Here is a 24,178-nt window from a genome sequence, read left to right on the forward strand (position 1 = left end):
TGGAATTTATTGGATAGAATTAAACGCAACTCTGAAGATTGGGACCTCGACGAAGGTAAGGAGTCAGGTATGACACCTAAGTTTGATTGTGTTAAATCTTTTATGGATACCGATATTTTCCGTAAGTTTAGCACTAAATATGGACTTGATTCTGAGATAGTAGCTTCTTTATGTGAATCTTTTGCTACTTATGTTGATCTCCCCAAGGAGAAGTGGTTTAAATATCATCCTCCCATAGAAGTAAAAGTAGCTGCTCCTATTAAAGTTGAAGAAAACACTGTCACTTATAATGATCCTATTGTTCCTACTTCTTATGTTGAGAAACCTCCTTTCCCTGTTAGAGTAAAGGATCATGCTAAAGCTGTTGGGGAATGTAGTAATTTCAAAAAATTTCCTACGCACACGCAAGATCATGGTGATGGCATAGCAACGAGAGGGGAGAGTGTTGTCCACGTACCCTCGTAGACCGTAAGCGGAAGCGTTAGCACAACACGGTTGATGTAGTCGTACGTCTTCACGATCCGACCGATCCAAGAACCGAACGTACGGCACCTCCGAGTTCAGCACACGTTTAGCTCGATGACGATCCCCGGGCTCCGATCCAGCAAAGCTTCGGGGATGAGTTCCGTCAGCACGACGGCGTGGTGACGATGATGATGTTCTACCGGCGTAGGGCTTCGCCTAAACTCCGTGACGATATTGACCGAGGTGGAATATGGTGGAGGGGGGCACCGCACACGGCTAAGGAACGATCCGTAGATCAACTTGTGTGTCTATGGGTGCCCCCCGCCCCCGTATATAAAGGAGCTAGGGGGGAGGAGGCGGCCGGCCAAGGAGGGCGCGCCAAGGGGGGAGTCCTACTCCCACCGGGAGTAGGACTCCCTTCTTTCCTAGTTGGAATAGGAGAAGGGGGAAGGAGAAGGAAGAGGGGAAGGAAAGGGGGGGCGCCGCCCCCCCCCTCCTTGTCCTATTTGGACTAGGGAGGGGAGGGGGCGCGGCCCACCTCTTGCCTCCTCTCCTCTTCTCCCTTATGGCCCATGTAGGCCCAATAACCCCCGGGAGGGTTTCGGTAACCCCGCGGTACTCCGGTAAAATGCCGATTTCACCCGGAACACTTCCGATGTCCAAACATAGGCTTCCAATATATCAATCTTTATGTCTCGACTATTTCGAGACTCCTCGTCATGTCCGTGATCACATCCGGGACTCCGAACAAACTTCGGTACATCAAAACTTATAACTCATAATAAAACTGTCATCGTAACGTTAAGCGTGCGGACCCTACGGGTTCGAGAACTATGTAGACATGACCTAGAACTATTCTCGGTCAATAACCAATAGAGGAACCTAGATGCCCATATTGGTTCCTACATATTATACGAAGACCTTTATCGGTCAAACCGCATAACAACATACGTTGTTCCCTTTGTCATCGGTATGTTACTTGCCCGAGATTTGATCGTCGGTATCCAATACCTAGTTCAATCTCATTACCGGCAAGTCTCTTTACTCGTTACATAATGCATCATCCCGTAACCAATTCATTGGTTACATTGCTTGCAAGGCTTATAGTGATGTGCATTACCGAGAGGGCCCAGAGATACCTCTCCGACAATCGGAGTGACAAAACCTAATCTCGAAATATGCCAACTCAACATGTACCTTCGGAGACACCTGTAGTACTCCTTTATAATCACCCAGTTATGTTGTGACGTTTGGTAGCACCCAAAGTGTTCCTCCGATAAACGGGAGTTGCATAATCTCATAGTTACAGGAACATGTATAAGTCATGAAGAAAGCAATAGCAACATACTAAACGATCAAGTGCTAGGCTAACAGAATGGGTCATGTCAATCACATCATTCTCCTAATGATGTGATCCCGTTAATCAAATGACAACTCTTTTGTCCATGGCTAGGAAACATAACCATCTTTGATAAACGAGCTAGTCAAGTAGAGGCATACTAGTGACACTATGTTTGTCTATGTATTCACACATGTATTATGTTTCCGGTTAATACAATTCTAGCATGAATAATAAACATTTATCATGATATGAGGAAATAAATAATAACTTTATTATTGCCTCTAGGGCATATATCCTTCAGTCTCCCACTTGCACTAGAGTCAATAATCTAGTTCACATCACCATGTGATTTAACATCAATATTCATATCTGTATATGATTAACACTCATTATTCACATCGTTATGTGACCAACACCCAATGGGTTTACTAGAGTCAATAATCTAGTTCACATTGCTATGTGATTAACACCCAAAGAGTACTAAGGTGTGATCATGTTTTGCTCGTGAAAGAAGCTTAGTCAACGGGTCTGTCACATTCAGAGCCGTATGTACTTTGCAAATATTCTATGTCTACAATGCTCTGCGCAGAGCTACTCTAGCTAATTGCTCCCACTTTCAATATGTATCCAGATTGAGACTTAGAGTCATCTGGATCGGTGTGAAAGCTTGCACCGATGTAACTTTTTACGACGGGCTCTTTTATCACCTCCATAATCGAGAAATATTTCCTTAGTCCTCACTAAGGATATTCTTGACCAATGTCCAGTGATCTACTCCTAGATCACTATTGTACTCCCTTGCCAAATTCAGAGCAAGGTATACAATAAGTCTGGTACATAACATAGCATACTTTATAGAACCTATGACTGAGGCATAGGGAATGACTTTCATTCTCTTTTCTATTTTCTGCCGTGGTCGGGATTTGAGTCTTACTCAATTTCACACCTTTGCAACACAGGCAAGAACTCTTTTAACTGTTCCATCTTGAACTATTTCAAAATCTTGCCAAGGTATGTACTCATTGAAAATCTTATCAAGCGTCTTGATCTATCTCAATAGATCTTGATGCTCAATATGTTAGTAGTTTTTACTGAGGTCTTTCTTTTAAAGAACTCCTTTAAAACACTCCTTTATGCTTTGCAGAATAATTCTACATTATTTCCGATCAACAATATGTCATTCACATATACTTATCAGAAATGCTGTAGTGCTCCCACTCACTTTCTTGTAAATACATGCCTTTTCCAAAAGTCTGTATTAAACCATATGCTTTGATCAACTCATCAAAGCGTATATTCCAACTCCGAGATGCTTGCACCAGTCCATTGATGGATTGCTGGAGCTTGCACACTTTGTTAGCATCTTTAGGATTGATAAAAAACTTTCTGGTTGCATCATATACAACTCTTCTTTAATAAATCCATTAAGGAATTCAGTTTTGACATCCATTTGCCAGATTTCATAAAAAATGGCAATTGCTAACATGATTCAGACAGACTTAAGCTTCGATACGAGTGAGAAAATCTCATCGTATTCAACACCTTAAACTTGTTGAAAACCTTTCACAACAAGTCGAGCTTTGTAGATAGTAACACTACTATCAACGTCCTTCTTCCTCTTGAAGATCCATTTATTTTCTATGGCTTGCCGATCATCGGGCAAGTCCACCAAAGTCCACACTTTGTTCTCATATATGGATCCTATCTCAGATTTCATGGCCTCCAGCCATTTTGCGGAATCTGGGCTCATCATCGCTTCCTCATAGTTCGTAGGTTTATCATGGTCTAGTAACATGACTTTCGGAACAGGATTACCGTACCACTCTGGTGCGGATCTTACTCTGGAAGACCTACGAGGTTTGGTAGCAACTTGATCTGAATTTTCATGATTATCATCATTAACTTCCTCACTAATTGGTGTAGGAATCACTGGAACTGATTTTTGTGATGAACTACTTTCCAATAAGGGAGAAGGTACAATTACCTCATCAAGTTCTACTTTCCTCCCACTCACTTCTTTCAAGAGAAACTTCTTCTCTAGAAAGGATCCATCTTAGCAATGAATAACTTGCCTTCGGATCTATGATAGAAGGTGTACCCAATAGTTTCCTTTGGGTATTCTATGAAGACGCATTTCTTCGATTTGGGTTTGAGCTTATCAGGATGAAACTTTTTCACATAAGCATCGCAGCCCCAAACTTTAAGAAACGACAACTTGGGTTTCTTGCTAAACCACAGTTCATATGGTGTCGTCTCAACGGATTTAGATGGTGCCCTATTAAACGTGAATGTAGCTGTCTCTAATGCATAACCCCAAAACAATAATGGTAAATCAATTAAGAGACATCATAGATCGCACCATATCCAATAAAGTGCGGTTACGACGTTCGGACACACCATAACGTTGTGGTGTTCCAGGTGGCGTGAGCTGTGAAACTATTTCACATTGTTTTAATTGAAGACCAAACTCATAACTCAAATATTCGTCTCCGCGATCAGATCGCAGAAACTTTATTTTCTTGTTACGATGATTTTTCCACTTCACTCTGAAATTCTTTGAACCTTTCAACTATTTCAGACTTATGTTTCATCAAGTAGATATACCCATATCTGCTCAAATCATCTTGTGAAGGTCAGAAAATAACGATACTTGCCACGAGCATCAATACTCATTGGATCGCATACATCGGTATGTATTATTTCCAACAAGTTAGTAGCTCATTCCATTGTTCCTGGAGAATGGAGTTTTAGTCATCTTGCCCAAAAGGCACGGTTCGCAAGCATCAAATGATTCATAACCAAGTGATTCCAAAAATCCATCTTTATGGAGTTTCTTCATGCGCTTTACACCGATATGACCCAAACGGCAGTGCCACAAATAAGTTGCACTATCATTATTAACTTTGCATCTTTTGGCATCAATATTATGAATATGTGTATCATCACGATCGAGATCCAACAAACTATTTTCATTGGGTGTATGACCATTGAAGGTTTTATTCATGTAAGCAGAACAACAATTATTCTCTGATTTTAAATGAATAACCGTATCGCAATAAACATGAACAAATCATATTCATGCTCAACGCAAACGCCAAATAACATTTATTTAGGTTTAATACTAGTCTCGAAAGTATAGGGAGTGTGCGATGATGATCATATCAATCTTGGAACTACTTCCAACACTCATCGTCACTCCCCTTCTACTAGTCTCTGTTTATTATGTAACTCCTGTTTCGAGTTACTAATCTTAGCAACCGAACAAGTATCAAATACTCAGGGGCTACTATAAACACTAGTAAGGCACACATCAAACACCTGTATATCAAATATACCCTTGTTCACTTTGCCATCCTTCTTATCCACTAAATATTCAAGGCATTTCCGCTTCCAGTGATCATTTCCTTTGCAGTGTAAGCACTCAGTTTCAGGCTATGGTCCAGCTTTGGGCTTCTTCGCAGGAGTGACAACTTGCTTGTCTTTCCACTTGAAGTTCCCCTTTCTTTCCCTTTCCCCTTTTCTTGAAACTAGTGATCTTGTCAACCATCAACACTTGATGCTCTTTCTTGATTTCTACCTTCGTCGATTTCAACATCACGAAGAGCTCGGGAATCGTTTTCGTCATCCCTTGCATAATATAGTTCATCACAAAGTTCTACTAACTTGGTGATGGTGACTAGAGAACTCTGTCAATCACTATCTTATCTGGAAGATTAACTCCCACTTGATTCAAGCGATTGAAGTACCCAGACAATCTGAGCACATGCTCACTAGTTGAGCGATTCTCCTCCATCTTTTAGCTATAGAACTTGTTGGAGACTTCATATCTCTCAACTCGGGTATTTGCTTGAAATATTAACTTCAATACCTGGAACATCTTATATGGTCCATGACGTTCAAAACGTCTTTGAAGTCTCGATTCTAAGCCGTTAAGCATGTTGCACTAAACTATCAAGTAGTCATCATATTGATCTAGCCAGACGTTCATAACGTCTACATCTGCTCCTGCAATAGGTCTGTCACCTAGCGGTGCATTAAGGACATAATTCTTCTGTGCAGCAATGAGGATAAACCTCAGATCACGGATCCAATCCGCATCATTGCTACTAACATTTTTCAACACAATTTTCTCTAGGAACATATCAAAATAAACATATGAAAGCAACAACGCGAGCTATTGATCTACAACATAATTTGCAAAATACTACCAGGACTAAGTTCATGATAAATTTAAGTTCAATTAATCATATTACTTAAGAACTCCCACTTAGACAGACATCTCTCTAGTCATCTAAGTGATCACGTGATCCAAATCAACTAAACCATGTCCGATCATCACGTGAGATGGAGTAGTTTTCAATGGTGAACATCACTATGTTGATCATATCTACTATATGATTCACGCTCGAACTTTCGGTCTCCGTATTCCGAGGCCATATCTGTATATGCTAGGCTCGTCAAGTTTAACCTGAGTATTCCGCGTGTGCAACTATTTTGCACCCGTTGTATTTGAACGTAGAGCCTATCACACCCGATCATCACGTGGTGTCTCAGCACGAAGAACTTTCGCAACGGTGCATACTCAGGGAGAACACTTCTTGATAATTAGTGAGAGATCATCTTAAAATGCTACCATCAATCAAAATAGAATAAGATGTATAACAGATAAACATCACATGCAATCAAAATATGTGACATGATATGGCCATGATCATCTTGCGCCTTTGATCTTCATCTCCAAAGTACTGTCATGATCTCTATCATCATCGGCACGACACCATGATCTTCATCATCTTGATCTATATCAATGTGTCGTCACATGGTCGTCTCGCCAACTATTGCTCTCGCAACTATTGCTATCCCATAGCGATAAAGTAAAACAATTATTTGGCACTTGCATCTTATGCAACAAAGAGACAACCATAGGGCTTCTGCCAGTTGCCGATAACTTCAACAAAAACATGATCATCTCATACAACAACTTATATCTCATCACGTCTTGACCATATCACATCACAACATGCCCTGCAAAAACAAGTTAGACGTCCTCTACTTTGTTGTTGCAAGTTTTACGTGGCTGCTACGGGCTGAGCAAGAACCGTTCTTACCTACGCATCAAAACCACAACGATAGTTCGTCAAGTTGGTGCTGTTTTAACCTTCGCAAGGACCGGGCGTAGCCACACTCGGTTCAGCTAAAGTGAGAGAGACAGACACCCGCCAGCCACCTTTAAGCACGAGTGCTCATAACGGTGAAACCAGTCTCGCGTAAGCGTACGCGTAATGTCGGTCCGGGCCGCTTCATCTCACAATACTGCCGAACCAAAGTATGACATGCTGGTAAGCAGTATGACTTGTATCGCCCACAACTCACTTGTGTTCTACTCGTGCATATAACATCAACGCATAAAACCTAGGCTCGGATGCCACTGTTGTGGAACATAGTAATTTCAAAAAATTTCCTACGCACACGCAAGATAATGGTGATGGCATAGCAACGAGAGGGGAGAGTGTTGTCCATGTACCCTCGTAGACCGTAAGCGGAAGCGTTAGCACAATGCGGTTTATGTAGTCGTACGTCTTCACGATCCAACCGATCCAAGCACCGAACGTACGGCACCTCTGAGTTCAGCACACGTTCAGCTCGATGACGATCCTCGGGCTCCGATCTAGTAAAGCTTCAGGAATGAGTTCCGTCAGCACGATGGCGTGGTGACGATGATGATGTTCTACCGGCTCAGGGCTTCGCCTAAACTCCGCGACGATATGACCGAGGTGGAATATGGTGGAGGGGGGCACCGCACACGGCTAAGGAACGATCCGTAGATCAACTTGTGTGTCTATGGGTGCCCCCCCGCCCCCGTATATAAAGGAGCCAGGGGGGAGGAGGCGGCCAGCCAAGGAGGGCGCGCCAAGGGGGGAGTCCTACTCCCACCGGGAGTAGGACTCCCTTCTTTCCTAGTTGGAATAGGAGAAGGGGGAAGGAGGAGGAAGAGGGGAAGGAAAGGGGGGGCGCCCCCCCCCCCTCTCCTTGTCCTATTCGGACTAGGGAGGGGAGGGGGCGCGGCCCACCTCTTGCCTCCTCTCCTCTTCTCCCTTATGGCCCATGTAGGCCCAATAACCCCCGGGAGGGTTCCGGTAACCCCCCGGTACTCCGGTAAAATGCCGATTTCACCCGGAACACTTCCGATGTCCAAACATAGGCTTCCAATATATCAATCTTTATGTCTCGACCATTTCGAGACTCCTCGTCATGTCCGTGATCACATCCGGGACTCCGAACAAACTTCGGTACATCAAAACTTATAAACTCATAATAAAACTGTCATCATAACGTTAAGCGTGCGGACCCTACGGGTTCGAGAACTATGTAGACATGACCTAGAACTATTCTCGGTCAATAACCAATAGCGGAACCTGGATGCCCATATTGGTTCCTACATATTCTACGAAGATCTTTATCGGTCAAACCACATAACAACATACGTTGTTCCCTTTGTCATCGGTATGTTACTTGCCCGAGATTTGATCGTCGGTATCCAATACCTAGTTCAATCTCGTTACCGGCAAGTCTCTTTACTCGTTACGTAATGCATCATCCCGTAACCAACTCATTGGTTACATTGCTTGCAAGGCTTATAGTGATGTGCATTACCGAGAGGGCCCAGAGATACCTCTCCAACAATCGGAGTGACAAAACCTAATCTCGAAATACGCCAACTCAAACATGTACCTTCGGAGACACCTGTAGTACTCCTTTATAATCACCCAGTTACGTTGTGACGTTTGGTAGCACCCAAAGTGTTCCTCCGGTAAACGGGAGTTGCATAATCTCATAGTTACAGGAACATGTATAAGTCATGAGGAAAGCAATAGCAACATACTAAACGATCAAGTGCTAGGCTAACGGAATGGGTCATGTCAATCACATCATTCTCCTAATGATGTGATCCCGTTAATCAAATGACAACTCTTTTGTCCATGGCTAGGAAACATAACCATCTTTGATAAACGAGCTAGTCAAGTAGAGGCATACTAGTGACACTATGTTTGTCTATGTATTCACACATGTATTATGTTTCTGGTTAATACAATTCTAGCATGAATAATAAACATTTATCATGATATGAGGAAATAAATAATAATTTTATTATTGCCTCTAGGGCATATATCCTTGAAAAGCTTCAACTGTTATTCGTAAAAGCAATACTAGAACTTATACACCTCCTGAGCAAGTCAAAGTAGAACCTAATATTGCTATTGTTAAAGATCTCTTCTCCGATAATATTTATGGGCATGTCATTGAATTCTCTGGTGAAACTGCTAGAATTGGTAAACCCTGTGATAGAGATAAACATAGACCCGTGGTAGGCGTGCCTGTTATTTCTGTTAAAATAGGAGATCATTGTTATCATGGCTTATGTGATATGGGTTCTAGTGCTAGTGTTATACCCATTGACTTATATAAAGAAATTATGCATGATATTGCACGTGCTGAGTTAGAAGATATTGATGTTACAATTAAACTTGCCAATAGAGATACTATATCTGCAATGGGAATTATTAGAGATGTTGAAGTCTTGTGTGGGAAAACCAAATACCCCGCTGATTTTCTTGTTCTTGGTTCTCCACAAGATAGCTTTTGTCCCATTATATTTGGTAGGCCCTTCTTGAATACTGTTAATGCTAAGATAGACTGCGAAAAGAATGTTGTTACTATTGGCTTGGATGATATGGTTCATGATTTTAATTTCTCTAAATTTAGTAAACAACATCGTGAGGAAGAATTGCCTAGTAAGGATGAAATTATTGGTCTTGCTTCTATTGCCGTACCTCCTAGTGATCCTTTGGAACACTATTTGCTAGACCATGAAAATGAGATGTTCATGAATGAAAGAAGGGAAATAGATGAAGTATTCTTTAAACAGGAACCTATTCTGCAACACAATTTGCCTGTTGAAATCCTAGGGGATCCTCCTCCACCCAAGGGTGATCCCGTGTTTGAGCTCAAACTGTTGCCTGATAATCTTAAATATGCTTATCTTGATGAAAAGAAAATATATCCTGTTATTATTAGTGCTAACCTTTCAGGGCATGAAGAAGAAAGATTATTGGAAACTCTGAAGAAGCATTGTGCCGCTATTGGATATACTCTGGATGATCTTAAGGGCATCAGTCCCACTCTATGTCAACATAAAATAAATTTGGAAGCGGATGCCAAACCGGTTCGTGATCCTCAATGACGTTTGAATCCTAAAATGAAAGAAGTGGTAAGAAAAGAAATACTCAAGCTTTTGGAGGCAGGTATAATTTATCCCGTTGCTGATAGTCAGTGGGTAAGTCCTGTCCATTGTGTCCCTAAGAAGGGAGGTATTACTGTTGTCCCTAATGATAAAGATGAATTGATTCCGCAAAGAATTATCACAGGTTATAGGATGGTAATTGATTTCCACAAATTAAATAAGGCTACTAAGAAAGATCATTACCCCTTACCTTTTATTGATCAAATGCTAGAAAGATTATGCAAACATACACATTATTGCTTTCTAGATGGTTATTCTGGTTTCTCTCAAATACCTGTGTCGGCTAAAGATCAATCAAAGACCACTTTTACATGCCCTTTTGGTACTTTTGCTTATAGACGTATGCCTTTTGGCTTATGTAATGTACCTGCTACCTTTCAAAGATGCATGATGGCTATATTCTCTGACTTTTGTGAGAAAATTTGTGAGGTTTTCATGGAAGACTTTTCCGTCTATGGTTCCTCTTTTGATGATTGCTTGAGCAATCTTGCTCGAGTTTTGCAGAGATGTGAAGAAACTAATCTTGTCTTGAATTGGGAAAAGTGCCACTTTATGGTTAATGAAGGTATTGTCTTGGGGCACAAAGTTTCTGAAAGAGGTATTGAAGTTGATAAAGCCAAGGTTGATGCTATTGAAAAGATGCCATGTCCCAAGGACATCAAAGGTATAAGAAGTTTCCTTGGTCACGCCGGATTTTATAGGAGGTCCATTAAGGACTTCTCAAAAATTTCTCGGCCTCTGACTAATTTATTACAAAAAGATGTACCATTTGTCTTTGATGATGATTGTGTAGAAGCATTTGAAATACTTAAGAAAGCATTAGTCTCTGCACCTATTGTTCAGCCACCTGATTGGAATTTACCCTTTGAAATTATGTGTGATGCTAGTGATTATGTTGTAGGTGCTGTTCTAGGCAAAGAGTTGATAAGAAGTTAAATGTTATCCATTATGCTAGTAAGACTCTAGACAATGCTCAAAGAAATTATGCTACTACCGAAAAGGAACATTTAGCAGTTGTATTTGCTTGTGATAAATTCAGACCCTACATTGTTGATTCTAAAGTAACTATTCACACCGATCATGCTGCTATTAAATATCTTATGGAAAAGAAAGATGCTAAACCTAGACTTATTAGATGGGTTCTCTTGCTGCAAGAATTTGATTTGCATATTGTTGATAGAAAAGGAGCTGAGAACCCAGTTGCAGACAACTTATCTAGGTTAGAGAATGTTCTTGATGACCCACTACCTATTGATGATAGCTTTCCTGATGAACAATTAAATGTCATAAGCACTTCTCGTAGCACTCCATGGTATGCTGATTATGCTAATTATATTGTTGCTAAATTTATACCACCTAGCTACACATACCAACAAAAGAAAAAGTTCTTTTATGATTTGAGACATTACTTTTGGGATGATCCACATCTTTATAAAGAAGGAGTAGATGGTGTTATTAGACGTTGTGTACCTGAGCATGAACAGGAACAGATCCTATGCAAGTGTCACTCCGAAGCTTATGGAGGACACCACGCTGGAGATAGAACTGCACATAAGGTATTGCAATCTGGTTTTTATTGGCCTACTCTCTTCAAGGATGCCCATAAGTTTGTTTTATCTTGTGATGAATGTCAAAGAATTGGTAATATTAGTAGACGTCAAGAAATGCCTATGAATTATTCACTTGTTATTGAACCATTTGATGTTTGGGGCTTTGATTATATGGGACCTTTTCCTGCCTCTAATGGATATACACATATTTTAGTTGCTGTTGATTACGTTACTAAGTGGGTAGAAGCTATTCCAACTAGTAGTGCTGATCATAACACTTCTATTAAAATGCTTAAGGAAGTTATTTTCCGAGGTTTGGAGTCCCTAGATATTTAATGGCCGATGGTGGTTCACACTTTATTCATGGTGCTTTCCGTAAAATGCTGGCTAAATATGATGTTAATCATAGAATTGCATCTCCATATCACCCGCAGTCTAGTGGTCAAGTAGAATTGAGTAATAGAGAGCTCAAATTAATTTTGCAAAAGACTGTTAATAGGTCTAGAAAGAATTGGTCCAAGAAACTTGATGATGCGTTATGGGCCTATAGAACTGCATATAAGAATCCTATAGGTATGTCTCCGTATAAAATGGTTTATGGAAAAGCATGTCACTTACCTCTCGAATTAGAACATAAAGCATATTGGGCTATTAAAGAGCTCAACTATGATTTCAAACTTGCCGGTGAGAAGAGGTTATTTGATATTAGCTCACTTGATGAATGGAGAACCCAAGCCTATGAAAATGCCAAGTTATTTAAAGAAAAAGTTAAAAGATGGCATGACAAAAGGATACAAAAGCGTGAGTTTAATGTAGGTGATTATGTATTACTATACAACTCTCATTTAAGATTTTTTGCAGGAAAACTTCTCTCCAAATGGGAAGGTCCTTACGTTATCGAGGAGGTCTATCATTCCGGTGCCATAAAAATCAACAACTTCGCAGGCACAAATCCGAAGGTGGTAAATGGTCAAAGAATCAAACATTATATCTCAGGTAATCCCATAAAAGTTGAAACCAATATTATTGAAACCGTAACCCCGGAGGAATACATAAGGGACACTTTCCAGAATGTTCCAGACTCCGAAAAGGAATAGGTATGTGGTGCGGTAAGTAAACCGACCCCAAAACAATTTTTAAAGCAATATTTCTCCATTTTGGAATATTTAGAAAAATAGAAAAATAAGTAGCAGTCCGGGGAGGACACGAGGCCTCCACGAGGGTGGAGGGCGCGCCCTACACCCCTGGGCACGCCCCCCTACCTCGTGAGCACCTCGTGTGCCCTCCGGACTCCGTTTTCTTGCACGGTACGCATTTTGGTCGATAAAAATTCATTATATATTCTCCCAAAGGTTTTGACGACCGTATCACGCAAATATCCTCTGTTTTCATTTCGAGCTGTTTCCGTTGCAGATTTGAGGATTCCGGAGACTCGATCATCCTTTTATGAGGGTGACCTATGCCATGGAAGGTGGACGACAAGCTTCCATCATCAACAACACATCCACCGCCAACAACAAAGAAGGAGATATAATCACATGGGTATGGGCACTCCCCTTGGCAACTGCCAAGCTTGGGGGAGGTGCCCCGGTATCGTATCACCATCACAACTCCTATCTTTACCGTTTTTCTTAGTTCGATCCTATTAGTAGTATCTTGATTTAGTAGAATAAAGTCATGGCACGATCTAGTTTTGAGTTTTGCTTTATGATCCCTCTATGCAGTCGAGTTCGTGAGCCATATATAATAAAGATTAGTGTTGAGTCAAGGGCTTGATTACTTTGCCATGATCTTGGGCGAATAAAGAAAAGAATAAAAAGAGTTTATATTGATCTTAGTGAAAGTAATGACTCCACATAGAAAGTGTATGATGATTAAAAGTTATTGGGAGTTGGCAAATATAGGTTTGGTCATCGTTGCAATTAATAGGAAGTAATAAGGAGAGAGAGGTTTCACATATAGATATATTATCATTGACATCTTTTATGATTGGGAGCACTCATTAAAATATGACATGCTAAAGAGTTTATGTTGGACAAGGAAGACAACATAATGAGTTATGTTTTCTTACATCTTAGATAAAGTATGTTGTCATGGTTCCTCTAACATGTTGAGCTTGCCTTTCCCCCTCATGCTAGCCAAATTCTCAGCACCAAGTAGAGATACTACTTGTGCTTCCAAATACCCTTAAACCAGTTTAGCCATGAGAGTCCACCATATCTACCTATGGATTGAGTAAGATCCTTCAAGTAAGTTGTCATCGGTGCAAGCAATAAAAATTGCTCTTTAAATATGCATGACTCATTAGTGCAGAGAAATAAGCTTTGTACAAACTTGTTGTGGACGCAATAAAAGCGACGGACTGCATAATAAAGGTTCACATACAAGGGGCAATATAAAGTGACGTTCTTTTGCATTAAGATTTTGTGCATCCAACCATAAGAGCGCATGGCAACCTCTGCTTCCCTCTATGAAGGGCCTATCTTTTATTAATATCCTCTACTTTATGCAAGAGTCACGGTGATCTTCACCTTTCCTTTTTCATTTTATCCTTTGGCAAGCTCAGCATGTTGGAAAGAACATGATATATATATCTAATTGGATGTGGGGGAGCGTGAATTATTATTGTTGACATTACCATTGAGGTAAAAGGTTGTGGGGCAAAACTATAAGCCCCTATCTTTCTCTGTGTCCGGTTAAAACTCCGTAACCACAAGTATTGCGTGAGTGTTAGCAATTATGAAGGACTAAGTGACAGTTGAGTGTGTGGACTTGCTTTTAAGCTCTGACATAGACTCTTTCCGATGTTATGATAAATTGCAATTGCTTCAATGACTGAGGGTATAATTTGTTGGTGCTCAATAAGGTTTATGATTCATACTTTGGCTCTGTGAAAAGATCATCACTTGAACATAAGTAATCATATGACAAATCTATATATGTTGCTGTTATGAAAATAATCATGATGCCTTCATGTCCGTATTTTATTTTTATCGATGCCTCTACTTCTAAACATGAGGACATATTTATTGTTATCGGCTTTTCGCTTGAAGACAAGCGAGGTCTAAGCTTGGGGGAGTTGATACGTCCATTTTGCATCATGCTTTTATATCGATATTTATCGCATTATGGGCTGTTATTTCACGATATGTCACAATACTTATGGCTATTCTCTCTTATTTTACAAGGTTTACCATGAAGAGGGGGAATGCCGGCAACTGGAATTCTGGCTGGAAAAGGAGAAAATATTGGAGACCTATTCTACGCAACTCCAAAAGTCCTGAAACTCCACGAAATATCTTAAAATAAATAAAGAAAAATCATCGCCAAAGATGAAGGCCAGGGGGCCCACACCCTGCTCACGAGGGTGGGGGACGCGCCCCTTCCCCCTGGGCGCGCCCCCTACCTCATGGGCCCCCTGGTGGCTCTCCGACGCCCATCTTCTCCTATATGAAGTCTATCGATGAGAAAAAAATAATAAGCAACCTTTCAGGACGAGACTCCGCCGCCACGAGGCGGAACCTTGGCGGAACCGATCTAGGGCTCCGGCAGAGTTGTTCTGCCGGGGGCACTTCCCTCCGGGAGGGGGAAATCATCACCATCGTCATCACCAACGCTCCTCTCATCGGGAGAGGGCAATCTCCATCAACATCTTCATCAACACCATCTCATCTCCAAACCCTACTTCATCTCTTGTATCCAATTCTTGTCTCCAAGTTCGGGATTGGTGCTAGTAGGTTGTTAGTAGTGTTGATTACTCCTTGTAGTTGATGCTAGTTGATTTATTTGGTGGAAGATCATATGTCCAGATCCTTTATGCACATTATTACCCCTCTGATTATGAACATGAATATGCTTTGTGAGTAGTTACGTTTGTTCCTGAGGACAAGGGAGAAGTCTTGCTATTAGTAGTCATGTGAATTTGGGATTCGTTCAATATTTTGATAAGATGTATGTTGTCTAACCTCTAGTGGTGTTATGTGAACGTCGACTACATAACACTTCACCATTATTTGGGCCTAGAGGAAGGCATTGGGAAGTAATAAGTAGATGATGGGTTGCTAGAGTGACAGAAGCTTAAACCCTAGTTTATGCGTTGCTTCGTAAGGGGCTGATTTGGATCCATATGTTTCATGCTATGGTTAGGTTTACCTTAATACTTTTGTTGTACTTGCGGATGCTTGCAATAGAGGTTAATCATAAGTGGGATGCTTGTCCAAGTAAGGGCAGTACCCAAGCACCGGTCCACCCACATATCAAATTATCAAAGTACAGAACGCGAATCATATGAGCGTGATGAAAACTAGCTTGACGATATTCCCATGTGTCCTCGGGAGCGCTTTTCCTGTTATAAGAGTTTGTCCAGGCTTGTCCTTTGCTACAAAAAGGATTGGGCCACCTTGCTGCACTTTATTTACTTTTGTTACTTGTTGCTCGTTACCATTTATCTTATCACAAAACTATCTGTTACACTTATTTCAGTACTTACAGAGAATACCTTGCTGAAAACCGCTTATCATTTCCTTCTGCTCCTCGTTGGGTTCGACACTCTTACTTATCGAAAGGACTACAATAGATCCCCTATACTTGTGGGTTATCAGTACCCAACAGCCTTACGACTATCAAGTAGTTCTTCCAAAGTTTATACTTTGTTTTCATACATGGATCCTCTCTCGGATTTTATGGCCTCGAGCCATTCGTCGGAATCCGGGCCCACCATCGCTTCTCCATAGCTCGTAGGTTCATTGTTTTCTAGCAACATGACCTCTAAGACAGGATTACGTACCACTCTGAAGTAGTACGCATCCTTGTCGACCTACGAGGTTTGGTAGTGACTTGATCTGAAGTTTCATGATCACTATCATCAGCTTCCACTTCAATTGGTGTAGGCGCCATAGGAACCAACTTCCTGTGCCCTGCTACACACTAGTTGAAGTGATGGTTCAATAACCTCGTCAAGTCTCCACCATCCTCCCACTCAATTCTTTCAAGAGAAACTTTTCCTCGAGAAAGGACCCGTTTCTAGAAACAATCACTTTTGCTTCCGGATCTGAAATAGGAGGTATACCCAACTGTTTTGGATGTCCTATGAAGATGCATTTATCTACTTTGGGTTCGAGCTTATCAGGCAAAACCTTTCACATAAGCGTCGCAACCCCAAACTTTTAAGAAATGACATCTTAGGTTTCTCTAAACCATAGTTCATACGGTGTCATCTCAATGGAATTACATGGTGCCCTATTTAAAGTGAATGCGGTTGTCTCTAATGCCTAACCTATAAACGATAGTGGTAATTCGATAAGAGACATCATGGTATGCACCATATCCAATAGGGTGCAGCTATGATGTTCGGACACACCATCACACCATGGTGTTCCAGGCGGTATTAGTTGTGAAACAATTTCCACAAGGTCTTAATTGTGTACCAAACTCGTAACTCAGATACTCATCTCTATGATCATATCATAGACATTTTATCCTCTTGCCACGATGATCTTCAACTTCACTCTGAAATTGCTTGAACCTTTCAATAATTCAGACTCGTGTTTCATCAAGTAAATATACTTAGAATCTACTCAAATCATCCATGAAGTAAGAGCATAACGATATTCACTGCGTGCCTCAACACTCATTGGATTGCACACATCAAATGTATTACTTACAACAAGTTGCTCTCTTGTTTCATCTCACTGAAAAATGAGGCCTTTCAGTCATCTTGCCCATGTGGTATGATTTGCATGTCTCAAGTAATTCAAAATCAAGTGAGTCCAAATGATCCATCTGTATGGAGTTTCTTCATGCATATATACCAATGGACGTGGTTCGCATGTCTCAATCTTTTCAAAAACGAGTGAGTCCAAAGATCCATCAACATGGAGCTTCTTCATGCGTTTCATACCAGTATGACTCAAATGGCAGTGCCACAAGTATGTGGTACTATCATTACTATCTTATATCTTTTGGCATGAACATGTGTATCACTACGATCGAGATTCAATAAACCATTCATTTTAGGTGCAAGACCGTTGAAAGTATTATTCAAATAAATAGAGTAACCATTATTCTCCTTAAATGAATAACCATATTGCGATAAACATAATCCAATCATGTCTATGCTCAATGCAAACACCAAATAACAATTATTTAGGTTTAACACCAATCTCGATGGTATAGGGAGCATGCGATGCTTGATCACATCAACCTTGGAAACACTTCCAACACACATCGTCATCTCACCTTTAGCTAGTCTCCGTTTATTCCGTAGCTCTTTTATTTTGAGTTACTAACACTTAGCAACCGAACCGGTATCTTAATACCCTGGTGCTACTAGGAGTACTAGTAAAGTACACATTTAATATAATGTATATCCAATATACTTCTGTCAACCTTGCCAGCCTTCTCATCTACCAAGTATCTAGGGTAGTTCTGCTTCAGCGACCGTTCCCTCATTACAGAAGCACTTAGTCTCGGGTTTGGGTTCAACCTTGGGTTTCTTCACTAGAGCAGCAACTGATTCGCCGTTTCATGAAGTATCCCTTCTTGCCCTTGCCCTTCTTGAAACTAGTGGTTTTACTAACCATCAACAATTGATGCTCCTACTCGATTTCTACTTTAGTGGTGTCAAACATCACGAATTGCTTAAGGATCATCATGTCTATCCCTGATATGTTATAGTTCATCACGAAGCTCTAATAGCTTGGTGGCAGTGACTATGGAGAACCATCACTATCTCATCTGGAAGATTAACTCCCACTCGATTCAAGTGATTGTAGTATTCAGACAATCTGAGCACATGCTCAATGATTGAGCTTTTCTCCCTGAGTTTGCAGGTTAAGAAACTTGTCGGAGGTCTCATACCTCTTGACGTGGGCATGAGCCTGAAATCCTAATTTCAGCTCTTGGAACATCTCATATGTTCTGCGACGTTTCAAAAAATGTCTTCGGTGCCTCAATTATAAACCGTTTAACATTACGCACCGAAGTATCACGTAGTCATCAAAACGTGTATGTCAGATGTTCGCAACATCCACAAACGACACTCGAGGTTCAGCACACCGAGCGGTGCATTAAGGACATAAGCCTTTTGTGCAACAATGAGGACAATCCTGAGTATACGGACCCAGTCCGCATAATTGCTACTGTCAACTTTCAACTAAATTTTCTCTAGGAACATATCTAAAACAGTAGAACTAAAGCGCAAGCTACGACATAATTTGCAAAGTCCTTTTGACTATGTTCATGATAATTAAGTTCATCTAATGAACTCCCACTCAGATAGACATCCCTCTAGTCATCTAAGTGATACATGATCAGAGTCAAATAGGCCGTGTCCGATCATCACATGAGATGGACTAGTCATCATCGGTGAACATCTTCATGTTGATCGCATCTTCTATACGACTCATGTTCGACCTTTCGGTCTCTTGTGTTCCGAGGCCATGTCTGTACATGCTAGGCTCGTTAAGTCAACCTAAGTGTTTTGCATGTGTAAATCTGGCTTACACCCGTTGTATGCGAACGTTAGAATCTATCACACCCGATCATCACGTGGTGCTTCGAAACAACGAGCCTTCGCAACGGTGCACAGTTAGGGGGAACACTTTCTTGAAATTTTATGAAGGATCGTCTTATTTATGCTACTGTCGTTCTAAGCAAATAAGATGCAATAACATGATAAACATCTCATGCAATCAAATAGTGACATGATATGGCCAATATCATTTTGCTCCTTTTGATCTCCATCTTCGGGGCGCCATGATCATCATCATCATCGGCATGACACCATGATCTCCATCATCATGATCTCCATCATCATGTCTTCATGAAGTTGTCTCGCCAAATATTACTTCTACTACTATGTCTAACGGTTTAGCAATAAAGTAAAGTAATTACATGGCGTTATTCAATGACACACAGGTCATACAATAAATTAAGACAACTCCTATGGCTCCTGCCAGTTGTCATACTCATCGACATGCAAGTCGTGATTCCTATTACAAGAACATGATCAATCTCATACATCACATATATATCATTCATCACATCCTTTTGGCCATATCACATCACACGGCATATGCTGCAAAAACAAGTTAGACGTCCTCTAGTTGTTGTTGCAAGTTTTTACGTGGCTGCTATAGGTTTCTAGCAAGAACGTTTCTTACCTATGCCAAAACCACAACGTGATATGCCAATTGCTATTTACCCTTCATAAGGACCCTTTTCATCGAATCCGATCCGAGTAAAGTGGGAGAGATTGGCACCCGCTAGCCACCTTATGCAACAAGTGCATGTCAGTCGGTGGAACCTGTCTCACGTAAGCGTACATGTAAGGTCGGTCCGGGCCGCTTCATCCCACGATGCCGCCGAATCTAGATAAGACTAGTAGTGGCAAGTAAATTGACAAAATCAACACCCACAACAACTTGTGTTCTACTCATTCATAGAAACTACACATAGACCTAGCTCATGATGCCACTGTTGGGGAACGTAGCAAAAATTCATAATTCTCTACGCATCACCAAGATCAATCTATGGAGTAACTAGCAACGAGAGAGAGAGGAGTGCATCTTCATACCCTTGAAGATCGCGATGCAGAAGCGTTGCGAGAACGTGGTCGGTGGAGTCGTACACAAAGCGATTCAGATCGCGGCCGAATTCGATCTAAGCACCGAACAACGGTGCCTCCGCGTTCAACACACGTGCAGCCCGGTGACGTCTCCCGTGCCTTGATCCAGCAAGGAGATAGGGAGAGGTTGGGGAAGACTCCGTCCAGCAGCAGCACAATGACATGGTGGTGATGGAGGAGCGTGGCACTCCAGCAGGGCTTCACCAAGCACTGCGAGAGACGAGGAGGGAGAGGGGTAGGGCTGCGCCAAGAGAGAGGGAGACTCGTGTCTCTGGCAGCCCCAAAACCCCCACTATATATAGGGTGAGGGAGTCCTGGACTAGGGGGTGTCCGGACAGCCGGACTATCATCGTCCGCCGGACTCCAAGACTACGAAGATACAAGATTGAAGACTCCGTCCCGTGTCCGGATGGGACTTCCCTTGGCGTGGAAGGCAAGCTCGGCGATACGGATATGTAGATCTCCTACAATTGTAACCGACTTTGTGTAACCCTAGCCTCCTCCGGTGTCTTTATAAACCGGAGGGCTTTAGTCCGTAGGACACAACATACATTACAACAATCATACCATAGGCTAGCTTTAGGGTTTAGCCTCCTTGATCTCGTGGTAGATCCACTCTTGTACTACCCATATCATCAATATTAATCAAGCAGGACGTAGGGTTTTACCTCCATCGAGAGGGCCCGAACCTGGGTAAAACATCGTGTCCCTTGTCTCCTATTACCATCCGCCTAGACGCACAGTTCGGGACCCCCCTACCCGAGATCCGCCGGTTTTGACACCGACATTGGTGCTTTCATTGAGAGTTCCTCTGTGTCGTCACCGATAGGCTCGATGGCATCTTCAACCAACAACGCTGTCCAGGGTGAGACTTTTCTCCCCGGACATATCTTCGTATTCAGCGGCTTCGCACTGCGGGCTAATTCACTTGGCCATCTGGAGCAGATCGAAAGCTACGCCCCTGGCCGTCAGGTCAGATTCGGAAGCCTAAACTTCACGGCCGACATCCGCGGAGACTTGATCTTCGACGGGCTCGAGCCACAGCCAAGCGTGCCGCACTGTTACGATGGGCATGATCTAGCTCTACTGCCGAACAGTGCCTTGGTGGCCGCACAAGAATCCGCTCCAGCCCTCAGACCGGAGCCGACCGCCCAGATCGAGGACCGGTGGCTGGACACCGCCTCGGGGACTTCAACTTCCACGGTGATGGAGCCGAACACTACCCTTGTCCCTCGCGAAGCTCGTGACTCCGAGGTGCCGGACTCCTTGCCGGACTCCGGACCTCCCGCGCCCCTGCCAATCGAATCCGATTGGGCGCCGCTTATGGAATTCACCGCCACGGACATCTTCCAACACTCGCCTTTTGGCGACATCCTAAATTCTCTAAAGCATCTCTCGCTATCCGGAGAGTCCTGGCCGGATTATGGCCAGGATGGTTGGGATACGTACGACGAAGAAATTCAGAGCCCACCCACCACCCACTTGGTAGCCACTGTCAACGATCTAACTGACATGCTAGACTACGACTCCGAAGACATCGACGCTATGGACGACGATGCCGGAGACGAACAGGAACCAGCGCCTACAGGGCACTGGAAGACCACCTCATCATACGACATATACATGGTGGACACCTCAAAAGACGGGGACGACGAAGAAGCAGCGGAGGCAAATTCTTTAAAGAAGCAGCCCAAGCGCCGGCGTCAGCGGCGCCGCTCTAAATCCCGCCACAACAAGAATGGAGATTCCGGCACAGGAGATAATAATACCCCAGAGAGTGCCGAAGACAATCCCCTCCAGCAAGACTCGGTGCAGGAGGATGCAGAAGCAAGCCCTCACGAGAGGGCGGCAGACGAAGAGGTCGAGGATTATAACTATATGCCTCCCTCCGAAGACGAGGCAAGCCTCAACGAGGACGAATTCGTCGTGCCCGAGGATCCCGTCGAACAAGAGCGTTTCAAACGCAGGCTTATCGCCACGACAAATAGCCTAAAGAAAAAGCAGCAGCAGCTTCAAGCTGATCAGGACCTGCTGGCCGATCGATGGACCGAAGTCCTCGCGGCCGAAGAGTATAAACTCGAACGCCCCTCCAAAAGCTACCCAAGACGCAAGTTGCTCCCCCGACTAGAGGAGGAAGCATACATACCTTCATCACCAGCGCATGATACGGCTGACCGACCACCCCGAGGTCGTGACAGAGAGGCATCCAGGCCCTCAACCAAGACCGTACCCCGACATCGCCCCAAAAGTACGAAGCCAAGAGGGAACACGCCGGACTTGCGAGATGTATTGGAGGACAAAGCAAGGCAATCCAGATCCATCTACGGATCACGAGGGCGCCCCACGACCCGCGACGAATACCGTCGCGCCGGATACAATAACCCCGGCCGGGCCGAACACAGCAGACAACGCTCTCTTGAGCTGCATCGTGATATTGCTCAATACAGAGGCGCCGCACACCCGCTATGCTTCACTGACGAAGTAATGGATCATCAAATCCCTGAAGGGTTTAAACCCGTAAACATCGAATCCTACGACGGCACAACAGACCCCGCGGTTTGGATCGAAGATTATCTTCTTCACATCCATATGGCCTGCGGCGACGATCTCCATGCCATCAAGTATCTCCCACTCAAGCTTAAAGGACCAGTGCGGCATTGGCTTAACAGCTTGCCCGCAAAGTCAATCGGGTGTTGGGAAGACCCGGAAGCCGCATTCCTCGATAACTTCCAGGGAACGTATGCGCGGCCACCAGACGCCGATGACCTAAGCCACATAATTCAGCAGCCAGAGGAATCGGCCAGACAATTCTGGACACGGTTCTTGACAAAGAAAAACCAAATCGTCGATTGTCCGGATGCAGAGGCCCTCGCAGCCTTCAAACATAACATCCGCGACGAGTGGCTAGCCCGGCACCTGGGACAGGAAAAGCCGAAATCCATGGCAGCCCTCACATCATTAATGACCCGCTTTTGCGCGGGAGAGGACAGCTGGCTAGCTCGTAGCAATAACCTCAATAAAAATTCTGGCAGTCCGGATACTAAGGACCACAACGGCAGGTCACGTCGAAACAAAAATAAACGCCGCATTAACGGTGACGATAAGGAGGATACGGCAATCAACGCCAGATTCCGAGGCTCTAAACCCGGTCAGCGGAAGAAGCCATTCAAAAGAACCACTCCGGGTCCGTCCAATTTGGACCGAATACTCGACCGCTTATGCCAGATACATGGCACCCCTGAAAAGCCAGCTAATCACACCAACAGAGATTGCTGGGTGTTCAAGCAAGCAGGCAAGTTAATTGCCGAAAACAATGACAAGGGGCTAAATAGCGACGACGAGGAAGAGACCCGACCGCCGAACAATAGAGGACAAAAGGGTTTCCTCCCACAAGTGCGGACGGTGACCATGATTTACGCAACCCATATACCCAAGAGGGAACGGAAGCGTGCACTAAGGGACGTCTATGCGATGGAGCCAGTCGCCCCGAAGTTCAATCCATGGTCCTCTTGTCCGATCACTTTCGATCAAAGAGACCATCCGACCAGCATACGCCATGGCGGATTCGCTGCATTGGTTTTAGACCCAATCGTCGATGGATTTCACCTCACGAGAGTCCTGATGGACGGCGGCAGCAGCCTGAACCTGCTTTATCAGGATACAGTGCGCAAGATGGGCATAGACCCCTCAAGGATTAAACCTACAAAGACAACCTTTAAAGGTGTCATACCAGGTGTGGAAGCCAATTGTACGGGCTCAGTCACACTGGAAGTGGTCTTCGGATCCCCGGATAATTTCCGGAGCGAGGAGTTAATCTTCGACATAGTCCCATTTCGCAGCGGCTATTACGCTTTGCTCGGACGAACCGCGTTTGCAAAGTTCAACGCGGTGCC

This window comes from Triticum dicoccoides, chromosome 1B (genome assembly GCF_002162155.2).
Source record: "Triticum dicoccoides isolate Atlit2015 ecotype Zavitan chromosome 1B, WEW_v2.0, whole genome shotgun sequence".
NCBI classification, from domain to species: domain Eukaryota; kingdom Viridiplantae; phylum Streptophyta; class Magnoliopsida; order Poales; family Poaceae; genus Triticum; species Triticum dicoccoides.